Consider the following 26,665-nt stretch of genomic DNA (forward strand, 5'->3'; position numbering starts at 1 on the left):
GCTTACCTGGAGTGATTTCTCCAGCTTCTCTGAACCTTTTGATGATATTATGGGCCGTAGATGTTGAAATCCCTAAATTTCTGCAATTGCACTTTGAGAAACGTTGTTCTTAAACTGTTTGACTATTTGCTCACGCAGTTGTGGACAAAGGGGTGTACCTTGCCCCATCCTTTCTTGTTCCCAATTAGCCTACACACCTGTGGGATGTTCCAAATAAGTGTTTGATAAGCAATCCTCAACTTTATCAGTATTTATTGCCACCTTTCCCAACTTCTTTGTCACGTGTTGCTGGCATCAAATTCTAAAGTTAATGATTATTTGCAAAACAAAAAATGTTTTTCAGTTTGAACATCAAATATGTTGTCTTTGTAGCATATTCAACTGAATATGGGTTGAAAATGATTTGCAAATCATTGTATTCCGTTTACATTTACATCTAACACAATTTCCCAACTCATATGGAAACGGGGTTTGTACAATTTGCAACGTATTTTACTTTTAAAGCAACACTTAGGAATATTCGCACCCTCACCTTCACACTTAAAAATGAGCAAAATGTCTACCTTTTAAAGAAACAATACGGAATATTATGGCACGCTGTTTCCGGAGCTCATATTTATTTTTAATTAAATCTTCAAAACTGCAATAAGGAATATTTGCACCCCATGCATTTCTTCTACTGTACATTGCAAAATGTGACTTAAAAAGCACATTAATATTTATGATTTGTTTGCAAAATAAGCGATTTTTAAAGCAACAATAAGGAATATTCTTACTCTGCACGTCGCCTCTTTTTCATATAGTGACTTTTTAAAGCAACACTAAGGGATATGTGCACCCTCACCACGCCCGTCTATTAATTTGCAAAATGTGTAACTTTTAAAGCAACAATAAGTAATATTTGGGCACCTCGTTGCCATATAGCACATATACATTTTTAAAGCTGCAATAAATAATATTTGCACCTCATGCATTCCCTTTTCTGTAATTTGAAAAATGTGACTTGTCCAGGGTGTACCCCGCCTTCCGCCCGATTGTAGCTGAGATAGGCTCCAGCGCCCCCGCGACCCCAAAGGGAATAAGCGGTAGAAAATGGCTGGATGGATGGACTTTTAAAGCAACAATAAGGAATATTATTTTCATCCTGCACGTCGCTTTATTTTCAAATTGTGTAACTTTTAAGCAACAATAAGGAATATTTGTAAAATGCACCCTTACTCTAATCCCCTGCAACCTCGAAGGGAATAGGCGGTAGAAAATGGATGGATGGACTACTTATAAAGCAACATTAAAGACTATTTGCATCCTCACTTTCACATACAGGTAAAAGCCAGTAAATTAGAATATTTTGAAAAACTTGATTTATTTCAGTAATTGCATTCAAAAGGTGTAACTTGTACATTATATTTATTCATTGCACACAGACTGATGCATTCAAATGTTTATTTCATTTAATTTTGATGATTTGAAGTGGCAACAAATGAAAATCCAAAATTCCGTGTGTCACAAAATTAGAATATTACTTAAGGCTAATACAAAAAAGGGATTTTTAGAAATGTTGGCCAACTGAAAAGTATGAAAATGAAAAATATGAGCATGTACAATACTCAATACTTGGTTGGAGCTCCTTTTGCCTCAATTACTGCGTTAATGCGGCGTGGCATGGAGTCGATGAGTTTCTGGCACTGCTCAGGTGTTATGAGAGCCCAGGTTGCTCTGATAGTGGCCTTCAACTCTTCTGCGTTTTTGGGTCTGGCATTCTGCATCTTCCTTTTCACAATACCCCACAGATTTTCTATGGGGCTAAGGTCAGGGGAGTTGGCGGGCCAATTTAGAACAGAAATACCATGGTCCGTAAACCAGGCACGGGTAGATTTTGCGCTGTGTGCAGGCGCCAAGTCCTGTTGGAACTTGAAATCTCCATCTCCATAGAGCAGGTCAGCAGCAGGAAGCATGAAGTGCTCTAAAACTTGCTGGTAGACGGCTGCGTTGACCCTGGATCTCAGGAAACAGAGTGGACCGACACCAGCAGATGACATGGCACCCCAAACCATCACTGATGGTGGAAACTTTACACTAGACTTCAGGCAACGTGGATCCTGTGCCTCTCCTGTCTTCCTCCAGACTCTGGGACCTCGATTTCCAAAGGAAATGCAAAATTTGCATGGTTGGGTGATGGTTTGGGGTGCCATATCATCTGCTGGTGTCGGTCCACTCTGTTTCCTGAGATCCAGGGTCAACGCAGCCGTCTGCCAGCAAGTTTTAGAGCACTTCATGCTTCCTGCTGCTGACCTGCTCTATGGAGATGGAGATTTCAAGTTCCAACAAGACTTGGCGCCTGCACACAGCGCAAAATCTACCCGTGCCTGGTTTACGGACCATGGTATTTCTGTTCTAAATTGGCCCGCCAACTCCCCTGACCTTAGCCCCATAGAAAATCTGTGGGGTATTGTGAAAAGGAAGATGCAGAATGCCAGACCCAAAAACGCAGAAGAGTTGAAGGCCACTATCAGAGCAACCTGGGCTCTCATAACACCTGAGCAGTGCCAGAAACTCATCGACTCCATGCCACGCCGCATTAACGCAGTAATTGAGGCAAAAGGAGCTCCAACCAAGTATTGAGTATTGTACATGCTCATATTTTTCATTTTCATACTTTTCAGTTGGCCAACATTTCTAAAAATCCCTTTTTTGTATTAGCCTTAAGTAATATTCTAATTTTGTGACACACGGAATTTTGGATTTTCATTTGTTGCCACTTCAAATCATCAAAATTAAATGAAATAAACATTTGAATGCATCAGTCTGTGTGCAATGAATAAATATAATGTACAAGTTACACCTTTTGAATGCAATTACTGAAATAAATCAAGTTTTTCAAAATATTCTAATTTACTGGCTTTTACCTGTATATACTCCTTTGCAAAATGTCTGAGTTTTAAAGAAACAATAAGGAATATTATGACACCCTGTTGCTGGAACCCATTTATTTTCAATTAGACCTTCAAAGCTGCAATAAGGAATATTTGCTCCCCATGCATTCCTCTCATTGTAATTTTCAAAATGTAACTTTCAAAAAGGCACATGAAAGAATATTTATGATTTGTTTGCAAATTGTTATTTTTAAAGCAACACTGACAAATATTCGCACCCCTGCACTTCTCGTAATTTGCAAAATGTGTGAATCTTAAAGCTACATTAAGAAATATTTTGCTCTTATCTTGTATTCCGGTTACATCTGCAATTATTGTGACTTTTCACGTCAGTTAAATTTGGCGTATGTGTCACTTTTAAAAGGTAGAGTAAGGAATATTTGACGCGCTCCACTTTTACAATGTATTGCACACAACTTTTGTCAGTAGTTTTAACGTTTAATTAACAATAAGGAATATTTGCCCCGCTTTACTACACCTCTGTTTAATTTGCCGTTATTGAGACTTTTACAGCAACAGGAAATAATTTTCCTCTCATCGTGCATTCCTCTTAACTTTGCAACTTCCCCTCAATGTACTATTATTGTGACTTCTAAAAAGGGACAGTAGGGAATATTTGCCCTGCCCCACTTCACTCATCTTACTTTTGTGACATGTGACTTTTAAAGCACTAATAAGTAACATCCAGCCCCTTAATGTACAATTATTGTGACATTTAAAACAATATGCAATTTTTTTTCTCTCCCAACACTCTCCCTAGATTTGCATTGATTTTAAATTGTTTAATTTTAAAGTAACAGAGAAATAGTGTTTTTCGTCTACTTCCACATTGCATTTGCAATAATAATAAAGTTTTTTTCTCCCAGAAATTATTTTAAAGAAATCATAAGTAGATTTTCGCCCTCATTTGCAATACATTAGAACTATCTATCCCCTTAATATACAATGATTGTATTTTTTAAACCTATAGTAAGGAATATTTGCCCTGGCCCACTTAATTCATCTTATTTTTGGAATATTCATGACTTTTAAAGGCAGCAATAAGTAATATCCATCCCCTAATGCAGTGTTTTTCAACCACTGTGCTGCGGCACACTAGTGTGCCGTGAGATACGGTCTGGTGTGCCGTGGGAGATTATCTAATTTCACCTATTTGGGTTAAAAATATTTTTTGCAAACCAGTAATTATAGTCTGCAAATGTTGTGTTGTTGTTGAGTGTCTGTACTGTCTGGAGATCGGCAGAGTAACCGTGTAATACTCTTCCATATCAGTAGGTGGCAGCCGGTAGCTAATTGCTTAGTACATGTCGGAAACAGCGGGAGGCAGCGTGCAGGTAAAAAGGTGTCTAATGCTTAAACCAAAAATAAACAAAAGGTGAGTGCCCTTAAGAAAAGGCAATGAAAGTTAGGATAGGCTATGCAGAACGAAACTAAAACTGAACTGGCTACAAAGTAAACAAAAACAGAATGCTGGACGACAGCAAAGACTTACTGTGGCGCAAAGACGGCCTCCACAATGTACATCCGAACATGACATGACAATTAACAATGTCCCCGCTAAGAAGGATAAAAACAACCAAAATATTCTTGATTGCTAAAACAAAGTAGATGCGGGAAATATCGCTCAAAGGAAGACGTGAAACTGCTACAGGAAAACACCAAAAAAAGAGAAAAAGCCACCAAAATAGGAGCGCAAGACAAGAACTAAAACCCGACACAGGAAAACAGCAAAAAAGTCAAAATAAGTCACGGCGTGATGTGACAGGTCGTGACTGTACACCTACTTTGAGACAAGAGCTATATTGATGCATGCTTGGTTATGGTTTAAAGTCATATCCAACAATGGTGACAACGACTTTTTACTGTCAACTGAGCTTAATTTTTTAATGATTTCTGCTGGTGGTGTGCTCCAGATTTTTTCAACGCAAAAAATGTGCCTTGGCTCAAAAAAGGTTGAAAAACACTGCCCTAATGTACTGTACAACTATTGACATTTAAAGCAACAATATGCATTTTTTTCTGTCCTGGCACTCTCCTTAGATGTGTATTGACTTGAAATTGTACATTTTAAACAAAGAGGAATATTGTTCTCAGCCGACACCAGGGGTCTTAAATTCATGGCCAGCGGGCCAATAGACGATATTTTGTGGTCCCCACCTTAATATGAAAGTTCAATGTTAGTGCGGCCTGTGAGGTTTACAATTGACAATATATAGTGTGGTGTACGGAGCTGAACGAACCGACCAATCACAGTGGGGTATGACTCTCAGGGGGCGGGACATCGACCGGGCTTGACAAGTGAAGGTGACAGCAGCGTTGCCATGGAGACTTTTATTCAGCGTGTAGTCCTAGCACGCTGCGTTCACAACACTTGCAAATAAATAAATAAAAAAAGTTTTTTTAAGTTGCCACCCAGCGGGACATTATACGTAATGTCGTGGATTACTGCCGTGGATCCCAAAAAGAGGCGAGGACAAGAGCGGTGAGTGCGACAAGTGTTTAATTGCCCACGCTGTCAATGATTCAACCTAAACTACAGTCAGAATAGAACAAAAAGGCACAAAATGGCAAAACACGACGAGCAGGGTTGGTCGATCTTTACCTTTATCGTAGCGTGCGGCATCAAACAAAAATTAACAATAAAACAAACAGCTGAATGGGGTTGATTAGAATCAGCTGTGGGTGTCACGTGGCTCCGCCTCCAGCCCGGGCGGAAATACGAAAAGTCACGCGGTCACTACATTAGGGACGGCCGGGAAATACTCAAAACAATGCAACTGACCCAACCTGTGCCACCGCGGATGTGACACGTATAATTGTCTCTCTTTCTGGTGGAATAATTCAAAGTACTAGAGCGGCGGGGTGAAAGAAAAGTTAGGAACTCAAAGGAACCTCATGCAGTACGCTGTCACTTAGCGTCCGTTCGCAATAACCGTCCCCGATCACCCGGAACCAATTATATGGACACACCGTTATTTGTGGGTCATTTTGTATTTGCATTGCCTCACACGATCAACACTAAAAATATTTATATTTAATTTCAATTGTTTTTTTTGTTTCCATGACTACGTTTACAACAACAACAACAACACAGTGTCATTCTGCTTATTTTTCGAGTAACAGCACGGCAGATAACACAGCAGTCGCCTTTTTGCGCTCGCTATCCCGGGAATTTTTTTGGCGGAAATAACGCACATTACGGAAATGACGTACGTTCTCCGTGCGGCTAGACGTTCTCCGCATGTCGGCTCAACGCGACAGAAACACTGAGTGTAATTCAAATATGTTAGATCCCCAAACAAATATTTACTAATGTTCTTGTTCATTCTTAATTCGTTCATTCATTTTTTTTAATCTTAATTTGTGTTAAAAATAAAGACATTTGAGAAATGCAGATTTCTTTTTTTTTTTTTTTTAAACAAAGCTTTTCTTGTGGAATACCTAACGGTGTTACAAAAAAGATGAGTTAGAATAATACATAATGTTGGATATAGAGAAAATACAAACCCTTTATTCATTGAATGGAAAATACTGAAATTCCACGACATAGTGAATTTGCAAACAGCTAAAATTATACACAAAGCAAACTATAACCTGCTACCCAAGATAGAATATACAACTATTCTTCTCAACAAAAGAAGAGAAACATCCTAGAGAAAAATGTAATTTAAAAGATTCGTACGCACGTACAACACTTAAGACCTTCAATATATCAGTATGTGGAATTAAATCAAACAATGTACTAATATGATCTACTTCAAGAAACTCTTCAAACTTAAAGTGTTTACAAAGTACAAAGAAGAACCATGATAAACATTCTGAATTTATCTCATCCATCCATTCATTTTCAAGATAATCTTACTCATCTCACCATATGAAATATAACTTACTTCACCAATTATTATTATTATTTTTTATTTTTTTTTGTTATTACTTATGAAGTATATTGTGAATAAATTGAGAACAGGAAGTGAACAAAAGTTTTAGCAACTGCTATGTAAAGGAAAAGGGGTAGGATTAAATAAGCTCTGCTTCTTCCTACTCCTTTTCGAACATGTTGAATAGAGACACTGGAAATTGTGATGTATCATGTTGTATGCATGCATGTTCCACATAAACACAAACTCAACTCAACTCAACCTAATGCGCTCACCCAGACTCCGCCTCCCGCAGCCCCCAGGTAAATTGACTTTGAGACCCATGTTACAGTTGCAATAATAACAAGGAATGTTTTTCTGCCTGAAATTGTTTTAAGGAAAAAATATTTAGAAACATAATTTTTCTCCCTCAACATCCATCTTACATTTGCAATAAGTAACAATTGACAGTAAGGAATATCTATCCCCTTAATTTACAATGATTGTATTTTTTTAAGCTACAGTAAAGAATAATTGCCCTGCCTCTGTACTGCAGTCTTACTGTTGTAACATTTGTGTCTTTTAAAGCTACAGTAAAGAATATCCAGCCCAGGGGTGTCAAACTCATTTTAGATCAGGGGCCACATGGGGAAAAATCTACTCCCAAGTGGGGCGGACTGGTAAAATCACGGCACGATAACTTAAAAATAAAGACAACTTCAGATTGTTTTCCTTTTGTCTAAAAATAGAACAAGCACATTCTGAAATTGTACAAATCATAATGTTGTTTGGGTTGTTTTTTTTACAATTACCTGTTGCGGTTAATTTATTCATTTATTTATTTTTATTTTTTTGTCCTGTCCAGCTTCTCAGGCAAATCATATTGTTGATGTCGACACCCATCTGAGATGTAGAAATTTACTTTACAAAAAAGAAGTGTGGGATACTTCTCTCGTTGCCTTATTTGTATTTGACTTTATTAAATGTATTTATATTATCATTTGGTGCAGCCGGGCCAGAGCAGGAGGGGATAGAAAGAGAAAAAAAGGAAGACAGAGGGGGAAATTGTGGGGACAAGAGGAGGGATAAGACAAAGAGACAAGAACAACAACAGCAAACACAACAATAACAACAATAGAGCAACATCAGCAAATAGGATGTGTACAAATATGATGGTAAAAGTGATAGCAAAGAAGCAGTTAGTGAAATAAATAATAATACAGAAATGACAATGAGCATTATTACACTACAAATGGAGCAATACAAATACCAATAGAAATAGCACTATTGATAATGAACAATACCAATAATTTACCTCTATTAGCAACAATACAGTTGTTCAAATGCAACAATACATATACGTAATGATAACTAGAGATACAAAAGAAAGCAGATACATGGAGGGGAAGAAAGAGAAGCCAGCTATATTAACCTTGTAGATTGTTATAGTAACAATAGGTTAAGCTTTGTCAGTGTGCCATGTGTTACCCAGATTACCCTAGGTTAACAACGTTAATTTATGTTTGATGAAACATGAGTTTATGCATGAGTGTTGCGGTTAATAGTATAATTTATTTGTCGTTATTTATATTTTCTAAATAAATTATGTGATAATGTTCATCAGTCAACTCACTTGTGTTAATTTTCAATCTATCAAGATAAAAAAAATGATATCAAAATCAAATTACAGGATGTTATTTATGGAGTTTGATCATTTTCCTCGACTGATGTACTAACATCATGTGTTTTATATTGCATATTGGAATTGAATAAAACAATCTGTTATGACGCCACGTGTTCAAATAAACAAGTAAAAGCACAGAGAGTCGTCTAAACAGAGTAGATATAGAAAGGGTAAAATAAAACAAGTTTTTGGGTGTAATAATAGATGGTAAAACGAACTGGAAATCTCATGTAAAAAAAAAAAAAAATACAACATAAAGTAGCAAGAAACACGTCAATAATGAATAAAGCACAACATGTTCTAGACCAGGGGTCCCCAGCATCCAAAATCCGGCCCACGGGAAGTCCCAAGTTAAGAAAAAAAAGTTTTCATTTTTATTTATTTATTTTTTAATCTTTCCTTTCTAATCCATTTTCTACCGCTTGTTACTCTCGGTGTCTCCTCGCCGCTCAGGCAAATCATATTGTCTAAAAATGAATTTTCCCATCCATAACGTGACAATGTTAAATGTTGATGAACATCAATGTTAATTAATGTTAAATGACAAAACAGATTATAAAGACAATGTGTATATATATATATATATATATATATATATATATATATATATATATATATATATATATATATATATATGTATATGTATGTATGTGTGGGAAAAAAATCACAAGACTATTTCATCTCTACAGGCCTGTTTCATGAGGGGGTTCCCTCAATCATCAGGAGATTTTAATGGGAGCATTCACATACTAAGACATATATATATATATATATATATATATACACATACATATATACAGCCTGGCCCCCGGCCAAATTTTTTTAACCCAATGCGGCCCTGACTCAAAAAGTTTGGGGACCCTTGTTCTACACCAAAAATCACTTCATATTCTCTACTGCTCGCTCGTGTTACCATATCTGAGTTATTGTGTAGAAATTTTGGGAAACAACTACAAATGTGCGCTTCATTCACTAACGATGTTACAAAAAAGATCAATTAGAATAATACACAATGTTGGATATAGAGAACATACAAACACTTTATTTATTAAATCACAATTATTGAAATTCAATGATTTGGTGCATTTGCAAACAGCTAAAATTATGCAAAACAAACTATAACCTGCTACCCAAGAATGTACAACAATTCTTCTCAACAAAAGAGGAGAAATATAACTTTAGAGGAACATCTAATTTAAAACATTTGTATGCTTGTACAACACTTAAAACCTTTAGCATATCAGTATGTGTAATTAAATTATGGAATGGATTAAGCAAAGAAATCAAACAAAGCACCAATATGATTCAGTTTAAGAGACTGTTCAAACTACAAGTGTTCACAAAGTACACAGAACAAGAATTATGATGAACATCTTGAACCCTTTTTTTTATTGAGACAAAGATTATTTATGTATTTATTATTTGTTTGCTTACTATGGTATATTATTTATTATTATTTATTTGTTCACTGTTCCGTTACAGAGAACAAGGACATTGGATACAATTGCTATGGTATGAAAAGGGGTAGGATTAAATAAGCTTTGCTTCTTCCTACTCCTTTTCGGACGTGCTGTAATGAAACAACTGGAAATGTGTGATGCATTACATTGTATCGTATGTATGTTCCAAATAAACTGAAACTGAAACTGAACAGAACTGACACATAACACGGCATGTGTCCTGGCTGGTCCACCAATATTAAGGCTAACAAAATAGGTGATTTATGCCAGTGACAGCATTCCCCTTAAGGACAAGCTAACGTGTACGTTGATAAAGATGTCCACGTCAATAATTATTACATGTTGTAACTTTAAACATTCAGTATACAAGGCAGAAAATAACATGTGCATAATAGAGGCATTGATTGTATTGCTCTCGGTGGAACATACACCGATGTTATTGTGATGATACCAATGTTATGGTGATGATATCGATGATGAATTCATCCCATGCCGTGTTTCCAACCAAAAAGGAGAGGAGACAGGAAGTGGTTGCTTGCGTGTGTCGTACATTGCACATGACAAACATTGTGTTCACCATGCTGCACTCTCCTGATTATGCGCAATGCTCTGCCTCTGACAATTAGGAAGCCATTAAGTGTGTGTGTGTGTGTGTGTGTGTGTGTGTGTGTGTGTGTGTGTGTGTGTGTGTGTGTGTGTGTGTGTGTGTGTGTGTGTGTGTGTGTGTGTGTGTGACTAAGAGACTCCATGACTGCTTGCTTATATGAGGAAATAATCTTTGATTAGCATCGCAACCCTCAAATGTCACATTTAAGTCGTGAGTCCCCCGCTTCTCTGATCACACAAAGACAAATGAGCTCCACTGCGTTGTCGCGGTAAAGACATCACAAATATATCGACAAAAGCCAGTGTATTGCTCTCGTGGGGAGCTTGTGGGGATCATTAGTGAACATCCAGCACTGACACACACACACACACACACACACACACACTTGTTTTCGAGGCGCATCTCCTTTACAGACCACCAGATGAGTGGAGGATTACAAAGGGTCTTAGCGCCAATCCCGTCCAGCATGTCCGCCCAGGAAGGACCATCAAGCGGATGCAGACGTCCCAGGGGAGTGGATTAGGAGGAGGAACACTCACACTGATGGACAAACCCTGCAGGGCGCATCACTGAGGACACCAGTGCTCGGTTTCGGGATTTCTGGCCCTAAGTCGCTGAAACAACCGAAAATGAGGCACCGTGTTGTTTATTATTTGTTTGTTTTGTTTCATTTATTTGAGGTTGAATGTTTATTGTGGGATGAGGTGGGGATGGCTGACATGTTGGTAAAGCAACAGTAAAGAATATTTGGTCACGATATTATTATAACTTTATACACGTTACAGCAGGGGTCGGCAACCCGAAACGTTGAAAGAGCCATATTGGACCAAAAATACAAAAAAACTAATCTGTCTGGAGCCGCCAAAAATGAAAAGCTGTATATAAGTCTTATAATGAAGGCAACACATGACGTAAGTGTCTATATTAGCTATAATAGCCATCCATCCATACATCCATCCATCTTCTTCCGCTTATCTGAGGTCGGGTCGCGGGGGCAGCAGCCTAAGCACGGAAGCCCAGACTTCCCTCTCCCCAGCCACTTCGTCCAGCTCTTCCCGGGGGATCCCGAGGCGTTCCCAGGCCAACCGGGAGACATAGTCTTCCCAACGTGTCCTGGGTAGCTATAATAGCCTACTATCAAAATGACTATATGTCGCAGGCTGAAGCAAATCTTCGTTGACAGAAATGTTGAAATGTAATATTTAGTCTACAGATTTTTACAACATTAGAAAACATTAGTAAATCAGAGGATATTCAGAAGGTGAGATAACTCCTGGAAATTACTGGCTTTTAATGGCCAACGGTATAGATGTGTGTGTCCAAGTTGAAGGAAAGGGCAGTCTTTGGCAAGCTCGGTAACGTTTGCTGTGGTCTGGAACAACATGGCACACAAACAACTATCAGAAATGCAGCCAATATTACATACAGATAATGTGTCATGAGACATGCAAATATAAATTAAATACAAAGAGGATACAAGTAAAGGATATTAAATGAGCTCAAATATAGCTACAAACGAGGCATAATGATGCAATATGTACATACAGCTAGCCTAAATAGCATGTTATCATTGATTAGCTTGCAGTCGTGCACTGACCAAATATCAATGATTAGCACTCCAACAAGTCAATACCATCAACAAAGCGCACCTTTGTGCATTCACGCACAGCATAAAACTTTTGGTGGACAAAATGAGACAAAAGGAGTGGAAGATTTTACATGTAAACAAACTGTTGCGTCACAGTCCACACTATGGTGAGTTCAAGGACCGCCGAAATTAGTAGGACAAAACGATGTTCACCAAATACTGTCATCAGGGAAGCATACACACAAACATATTAAACAGTGGGCTTTCTAACAATTAGGAAGGTTTGTGTCATGTTTGTGCTCAAACAAAAAATATACTAAAACAAAAAAAAATATTTTTTCCCCCATCTTTTTACATTTTCTATCCTTTTAAAAAAAAAGAAAGTTCCAGGGAGCCACTAGGGCGGCGCTAAAGAGCCGCATGTAGCTCGAGAACCACGGGTTGCTGACATCCGCGTTACAGTAAGGAATATCTGTCATCACACGCTCCAACTACATGTGCAACATTTGTGACTAACTCTAACAACCTCTTACCATTGTAACCATTTGCAATTTGTGTGACTCTTAAAGCAATAGTAAGGAATTGCTTCATTCGCCCGGATTATGTAGTGCCACATTTCTGTGGGTTAAAGCAATTTTAGGGAACTTGCAGCATTAGTGTTTTTTAAAGCAACATTAAGGGATATTTGTCTGCTCATCAAGCCCTATACTCTCTCACGTGTCTCATGTGTGCTCACATGACAACAAAGTTCCTTGAAGCAACAGAAGGGCATATTCTTCCACTTATTCATGATTAAAGTGATAGTTTTTAAAGCATCAGTCAGGAAAAAGTGTTGCACTCAATTTACATGAATAATTATTGCAATTTTAGACCAGTGGTCTCCAAACTCAACCCGCGGGCCAGATACGGCCCGCCAACGTCCAAAATCCGACTCGTGGGTAGTCCCGAGCAAAAAAAAAAAAAAATTAAACTTTTAATTTTTTTTAATTTTTTAATTATTATTTTTCTTAATCTGTCCTTTCTAGCCCATCCATCAATCCATTTTCTACCGCTTGTTACTCTCAGGGTCTCCTAGGCGCCCAGGCAAACCATAGTGTCTAAAAATGCATTTTCCCATCGATAACGTGACATGATCAAGGGGGATGGGTCAAATGCAGAGAATAATTTCGCCAAACCTAGTGTGTGTGTGACAATCATTGGTACTTTCACTTTATCATCACGCTCGCGCCGCATTGTCGGGTGACCGCGCGGCAAGTGCAATTAGGAAAGAAAACCCCGAAATCGTTGGGGAAACGTAAAATAGACTCCGAGTTTTTAAACATCAGTGGACATATGACTTTTTATATATATATATATATATATATATATATATATATATATACTGTATATATATACTGTATATATATATATATATATACTGTATATATATATATATATATATATATATATATACCAACTTTATCTATAAAGCCCTTTAAAAACAACCACAGTTGAAGAACAAAGGGCTGTACACCACAAAGTAATAGAGGCAAAGGACATACTAAAAAATAACATTTAAAACAGAAGTAAAATACACATTGAAAAAGCAAATACAAATTATCCTAAGAACAATTTTTTAGATAAAAGTAGTTAAAAACAGTTACAAAAGTTAAAAACAGTTGAAAGTCTCATGCTGAGTTGAAAGCCAGTGAATAAAAATGGGTCTTAAGAAGGGTCTTAAAAGTAGCCAAAGAAGCCATGTCTCACATGGAGAGGGAGATGGTTCCAGAGTTTACATACATACATACATACATATGTACGTATATATATATGTATGTATGTATGTATGTATGTATGTATGTATGTGTGTGTGTGTGTATGTATGTATGTATGTGTGTGTGTGTGTGTGTGTGTGTGTGTGTGTGTGTGTGTGTGTGTGTGTGTGTGTGTGTGTGTGTGTGTGTGTGTGGGTATATAGCCCGGCCCCTGGCCAAATATTTTTGAACCCAATGCGGCCCCAGGGTCAAAAAGTTTGGGGACCCCTGTTTTAGACCTTTTAAAGCTCCTTAATTTACACCTGCTGTGACTTTTAAAGCAACAGTAGGGAATATTTGTCCTCTCAATTTGCGATCATTGTGACTTCTAAAGAAATCGTAAAGAATATTAATTCTCACCCTGCGTCACACGCACTTTTGTAAAAATCTGCTGTAGTTGTGACTTTTAAAGCTCCAATAAGGAATAATTGCCTGTTTCCGCAAACTCACCTTAATTTGCAGGTTAAGGAACTTCTGCCTGATCCCACTGCACTCTTCACCTGCTTATTGTGACTTTTAAAGCAACAGCGATGAATATGTGTTCTCTTAATCTGCATTATTTATCACTAATACATCCACAGCATTCTTCTTACTTTACACCTACTGTGGATTTTAAAGCAACAGTAGCAAACATTTGTCCTCTTGATCTGCATTATTTATGACTATTAAAGCTACAGCTTTCCTCTTAATTTACAATTATTGTCCATTTTTAAGCAACAGTAAGAAAAATGTCTGACTATTAAATCTACAGCACTCCTTAATTTAATTCTGACTTAAAGCAACAGTAAATGTTGTTGTTTTTTTAAACCTGCAACAAACATGTTTGTATAAATTTGCAGCAACAGCGACTTTCAAAGCTAAATTCAGGAATGATTTTTCCACTACCTGAACTCATTTAAATTTGCAATTAGACTTTTAAAACCACGGTAAGGAATTTTTATCCCACTCCACTGCACTACTCCTACTTTGCTATTATAGTGATTTTTAAAGTAAGGATTTTTTTGGTGCTTTTAATTTGTGATGATTGTAACTTTTAAAACAACAGTAAGGAATACATGTCAGCTTATTTTGCAATTAGTGTGGCTTTGAAAGCTACGGTAAGTAATATTTACCACACATATTTTTGTAATAACTTCCAGTTGTGTTAAAGCTCCTGTTGTGTTTTCCATTCACATTACAGTACATCATTTATAATCATGTGTAATATCTGTGACTTTTAAAGGTACGCTAAGGCAGTGTTTTTCAACCACTAGTGTGCCGTGAGATACAGTTTGGTGTGCCATGGGAGATTAGGTAATTTCACCTAATTAGATAAAAAATATTTTTTGCAAACCAGAACTTATAACTGGTAAATGTGCCGTTGTTGAGTGTCGGTGCTGTCTAGAGCTCGGCAGAGTAACCGTGTAATGCTCTTCCATACCAGTAGGTGGCAGCAGGTAGCTAATTGCTTTGTAGATGTCGGGAACATAGTTTGTCGTGATCACAATATGCGGGAGGCAGTGTGCAGGTAAAAAGGTATCTAACACTTAAACCAAAAATAAACAAAAGGTGAGTGCCGCTAAGAAAAGGCATTGAAGCTTATGGATGGCTATGCCAAACGAAACTAAAACTGAACTGGCTGCAAAGTGAACAAAAACAGAATGCTGGACGACAGCAAAGACTTACAGAGTGTGAAGCAGAAGGCGTCCACAAAGAACATCCGTACACGATATGACAATCAACAATGTCCCCACAAAGAAGGATAGCGTGCGCACAACTTAAATAGTCTTGATTGCGAAAACAAAGCAGGTGTGGGGCCTAGCGTTCAAGGAAGACATGAATCTGCTACAGGAAAATACCAACAAAAGAGGAAAAGCCACCAAAATAGGAGCGCAAGACAAGAACTAAAATGCTACACACAGGAAAACACCAAAAAACTCAAAATAAGTCACATCGTGATGTGACAGGTCGTGACAGTACACCTACTTTGAGACAAGAGCTATAGTGATGCATGCTTGGTTATGGTTTGAATTCATATCCAACAATTGCGAGAACGACTTTTTACTGTCAATATCGGCTACTGAGTTTCATTTTTTTAATGTTTTCTGCTGGTGGTATCGTCCTTCACAATTTTTTCAATTAAAAAAATGTGCCTTGGCTCCGAAAAGGTTGAAAACTTCTTCGCTGAGGAATATCAGGCCCTCTCCTCTAATGTTAAAATCCACTTGTTTAAACATTTTAAGGGTTCACAATACGCAAACCCCACTTTTCTTGCCTGTTGGCACCGGTTTTTGTGTATTTAGGATCCCCATAAGTGCCGAAAATGTGAATACACGATGAGGAGATACTTATCAAACAATTTCTCTGTCTTCCAAATGAGCCGACTTGTGACATCAGTCATCTCTCCATGCATAGCAAACCTTTTCCTGCTAGGGCTTGCGCGAGTTCGCCATTTTTATATTTGGTATAGTATTTATAACCCAAACAAAAAAAACATGTCCACAGGAGACCTGTAAGCTAAAATGCTCTGTTGTTAGCTGCATTGACCAGCAGAGGTCACTACAACAACCTCATACCAAGTAGGTACTTCTTCTTGGTCCGATGGGCAATATACAGAAAGATTTACTCAAAAATATATTTAATGGCGGAAATAGTTTCTAGTTTATAGCAACGGTGTATACAATGCAGCAGTAAGTCCAGTAACAGTTAATATATGATTATTTGTAATAATACGTTAGCATGTAGCATCCTCCTGACTATTGATATTAGCAAGTAGGACACTGAGTTTAAGAGTTAAGGTTTAGTATACATAGTTTGTTAGCGTGTTGAACTACATTTAACTTTTTGTCTGCACTGTGCTATATAATTATTACAAGATAACTCCATTGACAAATGTCGTGATACGTTAGCAATGTAGCATTAGCTTAATCAGACCAGATGTACTGTATTTTTCAGACTAAAATGCGCTCTTAAAATCATTTAGTTTTCTCAAAAATCAACAATGCGCCTTATAACCCGGTGCGCCTAATGTACGTATTGATTCTGGTTGTGGTACATGGTGTAACAATAAGAGTGACCAGTCACACATAAGAGATACGTGTGGATTGCAAGCAACACCAAAACTTTAATGTTTCATTGAGAATGTAAAAAAATTACACACAGCGCTCAAAAATCTGTCAAAATGTTTTAGTACGACTTTGATAAGCTATGAAGCCGCACCACTTGATGGAACACAGAGCATGTCGGCTACCATAGTCAGACGTACTGTGCTTCAACATAAGGGTATTATTATGTTGTGTGTGTATAAGGACCCCAAAATGGCACCTATTAGGAGACATATTATCTGGTGTTTTGTATGAAGAACCAACTTCCTGAACCAACCTGCTGATGTGTTTTTGGGATCTGCATGAGCCCCGGAAATTTGCACGCGTCCGCCATTGTAGTCCGCGCTGTAGTCAAAAAGCTCCTTCCTTTTCTCTATCTACTTGTTATTGGTTGCCATTTCTAATCCAAAGTAGCCTACAGTTCGAACTAGAGATGTCCGATAATGGCTTTTTTGCCGATATCCGATATTCCGATATTGTCCAAATCTTAATTACCGATTCCGATATCAACCGATACCGATATCTATACAGTCGTGGAATTAACACATTATTATGCCTAATTTTGTTGTGATGCCCCGCTAGATGCATTAAACAATGTAACAAGGTTTTCCAAAATAAATCAACTCAAGTTATGGAAAAAAATGCCAACATGGCACTGCCATATTTATTATTGAAGTCACAAAGTGCATTATTTTTTTTAACATGCCTCAAAACAGCAGCTTGGAATTTGGGACATGCCCTCCCTGAGATAATCCTAATACCCACTACAACTATGGGAAATACTTTACTTTGACTTTCACAAAGTGCATTATTTTGTTGTTTTTTTTAAACATGCCTCAAAACAACAGCTACAAAAACAATGAAGGCACAGCTTCAGTCCAGAGTATACTAGAGCATGAGGAGGTTGAGGTGGGCGGGGTTGAGGTGGGGGGGGGGGGGGGTAGTGGGGGGTGTATATTGTAGCATCCCGGAAAAGTTAGTGCTGCAAGGGGTTCTGGGTATTTGTTCTGTTGTGTTTATGTTGTGTTACATGTTCTCCCGAAATGTGTTTGTCATTCTTGTTTGGTGTGGGTTCACAGTGTGGCGCATATTTGTAACAGTGTTAAAGTTGTTTATACGGCCACCCTCAGTGTGACCTGTATGGCTGTTCACCAAATATGCCTTGCATTCACTTGTGTGTGTGAAAAGCCCTAGATGTTATGTGACTGGGCCGGCACGCAAAGGCAGTGCCTTTTAAGGTTTATTGGCGCTCTGTACTTCTCCCTACGTCCGTGTACACAGCGGCGTTTTAAAAAGTCATACATTTTACTTTTTAAAACCGATACCGATAATTTTGAAACCGATAATTTCCGATATTACATTTTGAAGCATTTATCGGCCGATTATATCAGCAGTCCGATATTATCGGACATCCCTAATAATAATGTAATATATCAGTATATATTATATACTGTATATATATATATATATATATATATATATATATATATATATATATATATATATATATATATATATATATATATATATATTTGATAAATTGTTTGTCTACTTAATACCTGCATTATCCTTTCCACCCTTACCTTTTCCATCTTTTGGAACCGAGCTACTGTGTGGAACAATTTCCCTTGTGGATCAACAAAGTTTGTCTGAGTCTAAGTCTAATACAGTCCGCTGAAAATGATGGAAAGTGCCACTCAACATAGCAACTAACGCCAAGATCCGAGTTGGAATTGCCACAAAGCACATTATAAGATACTCCACGCTGCTGCTGTCCAGCGGCTAAAGTGGATCGTGCACAAAATTTGTCACATTTCATGTGTCAGGTAAACGTCGACGAATGGGGCCATATGAACCCCCTTCCTCCTGTAATTTGCCGTTTGTGTGACTTTTAAAGCTTGAGTAAAGAATAGTTGTCGCACGGCCACTTCCATTTGCAACAGTGGTGACTTTCAAACATCAACTGGGAATATCTTTTCCCCTTCACATTTACATGATTGTGACTTTTAAAGGAACAGTAAGGAATAATTCACCCCGCACAGCCTCTTCCTTTCAGCCATTTCCTGCCTGAAAGGACTACATGACATTACTTTGCATTGATTTGCTTATTTACTGCCGCTTGCCATGTGGTATCCACCTCCAGTTGCACTCCTGCAGGGACAATAAGAGCCCAAAGTGACCGTAAATGCAACATTAACGATTCATGTTGCGGCGGCGACCGCCCCGCACGTAATGGGGAGAGAGAGGGGAAGTGTTGTAAAAGCTTTGTCACATCGCCACAATAAACAAGTCATTAGGGCTTTGCCCCCAAGCCCCGCCCACCTCTGCATCAAACGCCACGCTCGGTGCCATTTGACTATTTAATACCGGTAACACCCAATCAACTCTGTAGAATCACCCAGCCTTGCAAATAATAATATACTCCAATCATGACCTTTAACCTCTCGTTCATAAACCGACACATTAGGGAAGGTTCGAGATTATTTTCCAACATGAAAGCCTTTTGTGTGAGGTAGTGACAGGCGATACTCCAAATGTACTTACGATACGATACCACGGTTATCAAATCAAACACCATATTTACCTATTTTTTGATACCGATATCAATCCGATGTCAGCACCAGTTATAGTACATGCGAGTGTTGTCCCGATACCAAAAATATTTGATACTTTTCTAAATAAAGGGGACCACAAAAAAGTGCATTATTGGCTTAATTTTAACAAAAAATCTTAGGGTACATTAAACATATGTTTGTTATTGCAAGTTTGTCCTTAAATAAAATAGTGACAACTTGTCTTTTATTAGTAAGTAAGCAAACAAAGGCTCCTAATTTGGTCTGCTGACATATGCAGTAACATATTGTGTCATTTATCATTCTATTATTTGTCAACATTATGAAGGACAAGTGGTAGAAAATGAATTATTAATCAACTTGTTCATTTACTGTTAATATCTGCTTACTTTCTCTTTTAACATGTTCTATCTACACTTCTGTTAAAATGTCATAGTCACTTATTTTTTTGTTGTTTGATACTTTACATTAGTGGATGATACCACACATTTGGGTATCAATCTGATACCAAGTCGTTACAGGATCATACATTGGTCATATTCAAAGTCCTCATGTGTCCAGAGACATATTTCCTGAGTTTATATACTTAATATACATTAAAAAAAAACGAAAGATGATGTGATGCCAAAAAATATCGACGTAATCATAGTAGTATCGACTAGATACACTCCTGTACTTGGTATCATTACAGTGGATGTTAGGTGTAGATCCACCAATGGCGTTTGTTTACATTTTGACGCCAGTGAGCTACGGTGTGTAGTGAAACATGTTTAGCTATTCCTTGTCCTGCAGGGATGATACTTGTAAGAAACTTACTTTATTTGTCGTCATGGAGACCAAGATTAGTGATTTAGAAGTAGCTAAAACACTACTGACTGCGGCTGGACTTTAACCACTCGCTAGCTAGACATGTCTTAAAGCACCTCTTCTTGAGGGCTGTGGAGGGGGGCGTGGTCTGCGGGCCTGCCGCGGAGCGGGGTGTGTAAGGACCGGCCTCGAAGACAGCGGCAGGTGAGTAGATTGCCCAGCTGGGGCTTGTTATCTAATCACCTGTCGCCCTTATTAGCAGCAGCCGGGACGAGACACATGGTTGGAGTTACTGGAAAGCAAAACCACGCTGCTTTATGAAAATAAAAGACTTGTTACCTCAGACTACCGGGCTCACAAAAGGATCTTTGTGTCAGAAGAACCCACAGAAGGGCAACCTCTACAAGGGCGATAAAGTGTTATAACTTCACCTTTATCTTTAGTTTTTAAGTCAAAATGCGTCCGTTCTCCCTTTTCTGTCTACACACTGTGTCTGCTTGTAAGTACTCAGTGATTGTGTGCTGCCGAACATGCTCGTCTGCTCGTAAACCAGCAATGACACGACGACGGGGGCGCTGGGGGGTGGCGGACCGGTACTTTTCAGAAGCGGTATAGTACCGAATATGATTCATTAGTATCGCGGTACGATACTAATACCGGCATACCGTACAACCCTAGTAGACACAGTTAGAAAAAGCTTTGATCTAATTAAATTACTCGGAACAATGGTAGGTATGAAAAACACAAACCTTAGGACGGACGCATGCTGTCTTTAAATTGAAGTGGTAATTGTTTTTTGACGACACCTAGTGGACACAGAAAAATCATGAAGTTAGGCGCTTGAAACACTAAGTTGAGTGATGCGGACACGTTTGTTACTGGATACTTTCTAATACGCATCTGCCTTGGAGACTTTGTATCTCTAAGTAATATGCAACCATATTTCTTTGACACTTGTTTATATTAACAAATGTTACGTTGGGTTCAATTAAGGACACGCATTACCAATGTCCAGCTTGTGTGCTATTGTGTGCTTAGTTGTTGTGTAGCTGCTCGCCGACCATGATTACATTTTGTAAATGACTTGACTAAAATGCAAGAAAAGACCAACATTGTGTGTTTATTGGAGGACATTTGGATGTTAACTGGCTGTCCAGCTTTGCACAAGTAAACACGCTGCAGGAAAATTTGAGTGAAATGTAAACTTTTGCTTCTACCTGCTCCTTTTCGGACACATTCTCTTGTTTTGGTTTTTGTCCAGAGGACACTTTTGTTTAGTGGTGCGAATTTGTTCTAAATGATCCTGACGGAGATTATTTTTGATGTAATTTTTGAGGTAAGTTTGTTAGCATATTTGAGAGAGAAAAACACTACTACAATAATAATTAGGGATAAATGCGTTAAAATGTAATATCGGAAATTATCGGTATCGTTTTTTTTATTATCGGTATCGTTTTTTTTTTTTTTTGTTTGTTTTTTAATTAAATCAACATAAAAAACACAAGATACACTTACAATTAGTGCACCAAACCAAAAAACCTCCCTACCCCATTCACACAAAAGGGTTGTTACTTTCTGTTATTAATATTCTGGTTCCTACATTATATATCAATATACATCAATACAGTCTGCAAGGGATACAGTCCGTAAGCACACATGATTGTGCGTGCTGCTGGTCCACTAATAGTACTAACCTTTAACAGTTAATTTTACTCATTTTCATTAATTACTAGTTTCTATGTAACTGTTTTTATATTGTTTTACTTTCTTTTTTTATTCAAGAAAATGTTTTTAATTTGTTTATCTTATTTTATTAATTTTTTTTAAAAGTACCTTATCTTCACCATACCTGGTTGTCCAAATTAGGCATAATAATGTGTTAATTCCACGACTGTATATATCGGTTGATATCGGTATCGGTAATTAAAGAGTTGGACAATATCGGAATATCGGATATCGGCAAAAAGCCATTATCGGACATCCCTAATAACAATGATAGTAATTACAAGAATCTGTGCAATTCCGGTTGGAATTGCGTGTGAATGTTGTATGCGCAAGCTGCGTAAACACGCTAGTCGCCCATACGCGTGAGTCGAACTGGAATGCTATCGTTAGCATGCTGACAGTTCTAACGCGACAAGTATCAAGGTATATGGCTCTGAGGCGTACGTATTCTAAACTATCTACAAAAGCCAGCATTCTAACAGTTAGCATGTAATGACTGTAAGGCAGTGTTTTTCAACCACTGTGCTGCGGCAAACTAGTGTGCCGTGAGGTACAGTCTGGTGTGCCAAGGGAGATTATCTAATTTCACCTATTTGGGTTAAAAATATTTTTAGCAAACCAGTAATTATAGTCTGCAAATGATGTGTTGTTGTTGAGTGTCGGTGCTGTCTATAGCTCGGCAGAGTAACCGTGTAATACTCTTCCATATCAGTAGGTGGCAGCCGGTAGCTAATGGCTTTGTAGATGTTGGAAACAGCGGGAGACAGCGTGCAGGTAAAAAGGTATCTAATGCTTAAACCAAAAATAAACAAAAGGTGAGTGCCCCTAAGAAAAGGCATTGACGCTTAGGGAAGGCTATGCAGAATGAAACTAAAACTGAACTGGCTACAAAGTAAACAAAAACAGAATGCTGGACGACAGCAAAGACTTACTGTGGAGCAAGGACGGCGTCCACAATGTACATCCGAACATGACATGACAATCAACAATGTCCCCACAAAGAAGGATAAAAACAACTGAAATATTCTTGATTGCTAAAACAAAGTAAATGCGGGAAATATCGCTCGAAGGAAGACATGAAACTGCTACAGGAAAATACCAAAAAAAGACAAAAAGCCACCAAAATAGGAGCGCAAGACAAGAACTAAAACACTACACACAGGAAAACAGCAAAAAACTCCAAATAAGTCAGGGCGTGATGTGACAGGTGGTGACAGTACACCTACTTTGAGACAAGAGCTATAGTGATGCATGCTTGGTTATGCTTTAAAGTCATATCCAACAATTGCGACAACGACTTTTTACTGTCAACTGAGTTTCGTTTTTTTAATGATTTCTGCTGGTGGTGTGCCTCCGGATTTTTTCAATGCAAAAAATATGCCTTGGCTCAAAAAAGGTTGAAAAACACTGCTGTAAAATGTACGCCGGCAAAAATGGCCAAAAAATAGCATATGTCACGTACGTCATGTGTTGAATGAAGACTGTAAGGTGTGCGCCTGTGAAAATTGCTAAAAAAGTTAGCGTGATAATGTTAGAATGCTAACAGTTAGCATATGTCATGTATAAAGTTATATGACTTTGGGGAAAACGGTTGAAAAATTAGCAAAACATTTTTTTGATCCTGCGATGAGGTGGCGACTTGTCCAGGGTGTACCCCGCCTTCCGCCCGATTGTAGCTGAGATAGGCTCCAGCGCCCCCCACGACCCCGAAGGGAATAAGCGGCAGAAATGGATTGTTTTTACGTACAAAGTTAAATGACTCCAAGTACTTTGCGAAACTAGCTAAAAACGATATGAAATTAGCTAACAGTATTCTTACAGTTAGCATATTTCAAGAACCAAGTTATATGACTCTGGAATAAACGGACGCAAAATTTGCTAAAAAAAAAAAAAAAAAAAAAAAAAAAGTTAGCATGCTAACAGTTAGCATATGTCAAGTACCAAGTTATATGGCTCAGTGGTAAACGGATTGAAAATTGGCTAAAAAATAAAAAATTAAATTAAAAAATAAAGTTAGCATTCAAATAATGCTTGTCAGCATTCACAGAAATGACAATAACATAAGAACCAACAAATACTTAAAATGAGACAGGAAGGGAAAATTAGTTAAATGATCATATCTAATCATATCTAATAATATCACTATCTCCTTCTGATACGTCAAAATGTCATATTGCAATATTGGAATCGATACCAGTATCATATTGACATTTTGGTGTTGGGGTATAGACCCACCCAACACTCGTCTGAAGATCTTTTTAATATTTCTTGTGAGCCCGCTGAGAATGGAGGATAAGAAAAGATCACCTTTGACCTTCAACAAGCAATTATAAAGCACACCGTCATGCAAATAGAAATAGTAATTCATTTTCACTCCGCTATATTAGAAATGGAATAAAAGGTCAGCGCCTACAGATCACAAATCATGCTCCGTTATTGAAGATTTGGACTCAAATGTATTTATTAAATATAAATAGAATTGTAGCGGGGGAGACCTTTAACAAATGCTTTGGAAACGGCATGTGACAAAATCAAAAAATATATCCTTCCCTAAGTAGAAACCAATTTGATTATAGAAATATGGATGATGAAATGTGGTGAACATAGCGGCTCGTTAAAAATGAGACCTTAGAGTCATGTAAACAGAAATGAGACTAACATATTTTTTAAAGAATCAACTGGAATCAAAAGAACTGTTGACTTTGTCTATGAAAGAACATTTGAATACATTCAAGGTTAAAAAAAAAAAGAAGATGCTTTTGGTAAAATGTTTTATTCCGTTTCAGTGTTGTACAATACAAGTGCTTAATTAAAACCCTATTGCCTAAACCAGAGTTAAAATACATCACCACCGATGCATCCCTCATATTGGCTGACTGACGTCCACGTAAGCGGTTGTCAACATAAGCGAAATGAAAATAACACATTTTCTCTCCTGACTTTGCCGAGAGAAATAAAGGGAGTGGTCGACAATAAAGAACATTTTAACCTGCGCTAGGTTTCCTCATTTTTACACATATTTGTATTTCGATTTTTCTGCTTTCATATGATAATTTATTTGATATTTTATACTCCAATCCAGTGCTTCTCAAACTCTTTTCACTAAGTACCACCTCAGAAAACAGCTGCCTCTCCAAGTACCTCCATAATGCCCAAAATTAAAATACAGTAGCATAGTAGGCCTAAGTATTCATTAAAAACATGGCAGATGTTTTATTTCACAAGTATATTTAATATTTTTGTGTAACATCACACACAGTTTGAACAGTAGGAAAAATCAAGTGATTCTTTGGCGTGCCACTAGATGGAGCCCTAGATGGAGTCTCAGAATCGAATCCGGGGGTCAGCTCTTTAGCGTGGCTCCTAGTGGCTCCCTGGACCTCTTTTAGAGATGTGTGAAAATGGAAAAAGATGAAGAAACAAAATAATTTTTTGTTTTAATATATTTTGTGTAATTCTTCCTAATTGTTAGAAATCCCACTGTTTATATTAAACAGTGGGATTTATAGTATTTGGCAAGCACCGTTTTGTCCTACTGATTTCAGCGATCCTTGAACTCATCGTAGTTTGTCTACATGTACAACTTTCTCCGATGCTGCCACAGAAAGATGTGATTCATGCCACCCCTTCTTTGTCTCATTTTGTCCACCAAACCTTTTATGCTGTGCGTGAATGCAAAAAGGTGAGCTTTGTTGATGTTATTGATTTGTTGGAGGGCTTATCAGGCATATTTGGTCAATCTATAACTGCAAGCTAATTGACGCTAACATGCTATTTAGGCTAGCTGTTTGTACATATTGCATCATTATCCAATCTAACGCAGTTGCTGTAGAACATTTGTTGTATGTCTGGATGACAATAAACGTCGTCTTGTAGCCAAAGGTGCTTTTATTTTGAAGCCTATTTTGCACTGAACAGGAAGTCGCAGTGCGCACATGTTTAATACTGTGTAACTCGACTGTAGTTATGCTGTGAGACGCTTATTAGCGATAACAGGTGAAGATGACAGGAGATCCAAAATAAAACAATAATAAACATTTACAACAAATTTCACAACTATTTCCCTATAAATGACTCTTTTGAGTCCTCGCACAATCGACGAAAGCAAACAATTTTTGGAAAGTAAAATACATGCTAGCATAAATGTAACACAGATATCAACAAAGTTTTATATTTGTTAGACAAATAGTCAATAGCTAATTTCTGCCCGTGCTACTCTGCAAACATGTTTTACTCGGTTGTGGCCATGTTTTTCAAACCAAACTTGCTCTAATTTTGCACACATGTGCTTGTCGGTCCCCTAACGGTGCGTACCAAATCTGGTAGGGATCTGGGAAAACACCATGAAGTCACACTGTGGAAAATGTTAAGTCGGTCCAACAAGTGGGCTTCAATAACAGCGCCATCATGTGGTGTGTTTGCCAGGAAAATAATAGGAGTTGAAGAGTTTTCTGATACGAAAAAGAGTAACAAATCAGGGCGGCCCTTCCCCACCTTTTGTGTGGGGGGGCCCCGTTTTGTTTCGTGACAGGGTGCTTCATATAAAATTCTACTG

General features: G+C 37.8%; 1 long non-coding RNA gene across 1 annotated transcript in view; it reads left to right on the forward strand.

Moving 5' to 3' along the window:
- Nucleotides 1–5,187: 5,187 nt before the first annotated feature.
- The window catches only part of LOC133621997 (uncharacterized), a 33,416-nt gene continuing 11,938 nt past the window's right edge, over nucleotides 5,188–26,665 (forward strand). The window contains exon 1 of the long non-coding RNA XR_009817727.1: nucleotides 5,188–5,415. This is a non-coding gene — a long non-coding RNA (uncharacterized lncRNA). The remainder of the gene's footprint in view (nucleotides 5,416–26,665) is intronic.

This window comes from Nerophis lumbriciformis, linkage group LG25 (genome assembly GCF_033978685.3).
Source record: "Nerophis lumbriciformis linkage group LG25, RoL_Nlum_v2.1, whole genome shotgun sequence".
Classification (NCBI taxonomy): domain Eukaryota; kingdom Metazoa; phylum Chordata; class Actinopteri; order Syngnathiformes; family Syngnathidae; genus Nerophis; species Nerophis lumbriciformis.